Below are 4229 nucleotides of genomic sequence, written 5' to 3'. Positions count from 1 at the left end.
ACGTTTACCAGCCTCCTTGGGGTAACCAAGCAGGTTATATCACATATAACCTCCTTGGGGTAACTTACGTGTAAATGTCCCCTTACCTGGTCAAAGTATAATAAATATTAAAGGATGAATATTCAGTTGGGTATTAAATACAATTATTTGATCCACTCATGACCTAGTATTCATATCTGCTGTTTCCAACTTCTTAATTATTAAAGAAGGTTAGATGTTGTAAAATTGTATTTTAGGTAGTTTTGCAACACACAAGCCTCAAAACATCCTTCTCGACCTAATAATACCTAATGCATTTAAATCATATTTAGCTTTGCAATGCATAGCATTACTGTGATTCTTTATTCTCTCACTCTATCTTTAATTTCAGTCTGCAAAGAATTAGATGATCCTTTTCTGCAGGGAACTTATAATTCCCTGATACCACCATAGGTATTTTTTCCACCTCGCCATGACAGTATGGGCTACTACAGCTTGAATTATACCAATCAATTCATAAATGTACTTAGTTATTGTCACACCTACTTCTAGTTCTACACAGCATACTAAAAAGGTACACCAACGAAACAAGCAATTGGATATGATTTTTAGAAACAGAATTTTTAAGGTAGCATCCACCTTTTGTCAGTGACACTGAGCTGATCTATAATTGAAGAACAGGTTTCATACCCTAACTATTAATTGATATGCAAATGAGGTAAAGACAAATTTTAAATAGTCCAATAGGAAACAAAAGTAAGACAATGTCAAGACAACATACAGGAGCTAATGTTAGGAGCTAACATATTGAAAACCATTGAATCCCAATCCTGATTTTTTCATTCTGCAAAATTGCAGAATGTTAAATTTTTCTTCTGCAATCTTGAAAATCCTTCTGCAAATTGCAGATTGCAGATTGGTATTTCGAACACTGCTGTGTAGTGGAACTTACATTTTTGATATTTCTAGACATGCTATAGGTTGTGATGTTTGAGTACTAACGTTAGTAGATAGCTCTTAATGGTCAGAGAGTAATTTTCATTTCTAAAACTGTCATTTTGAAATTTGAGGTTTACGAGAATACATTTTCATCAGTTTCATACATGTTATAAAGTTCAGATTGTTTGCTGGGATGGGGTGAAATTTTTGTCCGTCCTATTAAACAAAATATATCCAACTGAGAATGGAGAGATGGGTCCTGGAGATAGCCCTGTAACTGACAGACACCTGTTTCAGGTACTGTTACCTCATACCTGACATACACCTATCTGTTTCAGGTGCTGTACCTCATACCTGACACACACCTGTCTGTTTCAGGTGCAGTTACTTAACATATACCTGACACAAACCTTGTCTGTATAGGGACTGTTACCACTAGATGTACAGGCTGGTCTTGCTACATAGGCTCAAAGTTCTCCAGATGGAAGACAATCCTCGCCAGGATCTGTACCTGAAGATATCCCGGAACCTTGTAGATCAAGAACTTACAGATCTCCGAAACTATGTTGACGGTGCAAATATTTTATCAGCGCGATTCGTCGAAAAAGCAGATGCTCACCAGATCTTTAACCAACTGGAGAAAGAACTGAAGTTAAAGCTGGGAGACCTCTCCCTTCTGGCAAAACTGTTGAGAATAATCGGCAGACATGACTACGCCGAGCAGGCAGAGAAGATCGCTGAGAATGAAAGGAAAGGTATGTTAACATTCATAGTCATATACAATCATGTACTGATGTAGGACCAGTATGAACCACACTGTAGGGAAAGCATTTGCAGTAGGAGTGCTGCTGTTACCCTATACCCTAATTGGGGTCAATTAATCAATTTAGCATATTCAAGTTTTCTGGAAGCTTACAGTTACATGTATACACAGGGCTCAAAATGCATATGCAAGTTTGTGCACATAAAATTGGTCTGGTGCATAATACTCTCAGACCAAACTTGCACTGGTAGACCAAACTTGCACCAGTGCACGTTTGTTTCATCCACTATTACCTGGCATTAGTAAAAGCTTACAGTACACGCACCAAGAATACTACTGTCCTTGGAAGGTAGAAGAAAATAGCCCTGATTAAAAAAAAGAAGCTTAAACAATATTAATACTTAAGACAATTCCATCTGAACAATGCAGTTTCTATGGTGTTGTCTTAGCATTGTAGTTAATCCAAGCATGATTTGCATTTGAGTTAGATTTGCAGACATTACAAGTTAGTGACTGTCCATCTGTAAAGTTTCAAAAGAGATAGTTTATGTTGTGCAAGTAAATTTCTTTTGGTGCAAGTATATACCTTTGACCCAAAAATGTATTTGGAACCCTGATACAGAAAATACATTTCCTTTGCTGAAAAAGTTGTTGGTGACGATGTTACCCTCCTCAGTCTGTGTAAAGTAATGCTGTAACTGTCTTAACTTCTAGAAGCACATGGCCTTGCACATGAGGTTGGAGTTGGCAGTCAATGATATGTCATCAACGTTTTTGTCACATAACCCAGCCACATTTGTATGGACTTTATTGTGTACTGATGATGGCATTGAATGCTTGGACATTGTGAATCGGCTGAATTGGCAAATTGTGTACATTACGCTGAGTCAATTCCAAGTCACCGAGATGATTTTGAAATAATATTTGTAATACGTTTGAACTATTTTGAGTAAAAAACATTTCAGTCACTGTAGTTCGAAACTGTTCAAACATTTCAAAAGGAAAGTTTAAACATGTTTGAACCTTTTTATATTTGTTGGAACATTTGGGAAAGTAATGATATAATTATCTCTTTATTTAGAACAATTTTCAAACATCTATGTGTTTTTTGTTATTGTTCCAACATGTTCCAACATTTTGTGTCATTTTTTCCCTCCATAAAAACTTTTATTGACCCCATAAACAAAGCTGCTAAGCTTGGTCCTTTGTTTGGCTCTTGTATTTTTAGACTTTCTTTAGTATACAGTGGTGAGTCTTTTGTGAGAAGGTGCCAGACAGACATAATTTCCTGCAATTGGCAGGGATGTGTGAATTGCCCTCTTCCCAGCCCACTGACCCAGTTTCATCATATTGTTTCCATGTTCAAACATGTGATCACAAATGATGCATCTATGTTGGAACAGTTTAGAAACTAACAGAAATAATGTATTTGATGTTAGAAATGTTTCTAACATGTTTGAATACAATAGAAATATTTAGAACGTCACATAGATGTTATAAATAGTTCTAAACAGTTACTTATGAAAGTTAGATTGTTACAAAGATTTCCAAAATGTTGGAACAAAAGGCAAGAAACACCCTCTCGGTAATATGGAATCGACTCTAGTATGTGATGCAATAGATTAATGCAATCATCCTTTTTTTAGATTTAATGTCCATAGCATCTTGTAGCAGTCAACCCATCGTTCCTGCCAAGGAAACAAGCAAGAAAGGTAATGATGAATGTGTTGTAATTTGTGCATCATTCATACTATAGAAAAACATGCCAGATTAATGAATTTCTGTAAAAATCTACTGTATATATAATATAAAATTGGACCAACTTACGTGCAGGACAATTGTGATTGTCTCTCCTCCATTGAAGCCGTGGTCATACCTAGCATGCCTCTGGCAGGCAGGCACACACGTCCTAGCTCTTCACAGCCATACCGGAAGTGAAAAGAGACTCCTCCCACTTCCGCCTGTGGCTGTGCTCCCGTGAAACCCCAGTTACTTTGAATCCAGCTGCAGTACTGGCCGAAGAACTTAGGGCGGGCATATACCAATGCAGAACCTGCAACACAAAGATAGGGCGGGTATGACCACGGCTTCAATGGAGGAGAGACAATCACAATTGTCCTGCACGTAAGTTGGTCCAATTTTATATTGTCTCTCTCCATTTCCGCCGTGGTCATACCTAGCATGACTTCATAGCAGAGGCCAGTACTGATTAACCAGAGAGACAAAAAGAAATTGTTGCAGAACATTCCAAATGTCAAAACAAAAGCCCAGTTAGCTGCCTTCATCATTACTTTAGACAGAACCCTGGCTGTGTAGGCAGTAGAGGTCGGAGCCCTCCTAAAAAAGTGTCCTGTGAAAAGAAACATTGGATCCAAATCTGCTAGATGCAGATAGAAAACTGCACAGCATTCCAGAGCTGAGAAGCTCGCAGAACAAGCCATGTCTGAAAAGAACGGAATATTCATATTCTATGAAAAAGAGCTTGCAAACACAAGGCATAACACCTTTAATTAATAGCTACATGTGACAAAGAAGGGATGCCCTGGCA

General features: G+C 37.7%; 1 long non-coding RNA gene across 2 annotated transcripts in view; it reads right to left on the bottom strand.

Annotated features, from left to right (window-relative positions):
• Window positions 1–3489: 3489 nt before the first annotated feature.
• Window positions 3490–4229, bottom strand: part of LOC118408975 — a 4344-nt gene continuing 3604 nt past the window's right edge. For both annotated transcript variants that reach the window (XR_004830384.1, XR_004830385.1), the window contains exon 3: window positions 3490–3734. This is a non-coding gene — a long non-coding RNA (uncharacterized LOC118408975). The remainder of the gene's footprint in view (window positions 3735–4229) is intronic.

The sequence above is a fragment of the Branchiostoma floridae genome, unplaced genomic scaffold (assembly GCF_000003815.2).
Source record: "Branchiostoma floridae strain S238N-H82 unplaced genomic scaffold, Bfl_VNyyK Sc7u5tJ_695, whole genome shotgun sequence".
NCBI lineage: Eukaryota > Metazoa > Chordata > Leptocardii > Amphioxiformes > Branchiostomatidae > Branchiostoma > Branchiostoma floridae.
The sequence above is the reverse complement of the archived record's forward strand: the minus strand, read 5'-3'. Positions and strand labels throughout refer to the sequence as shown.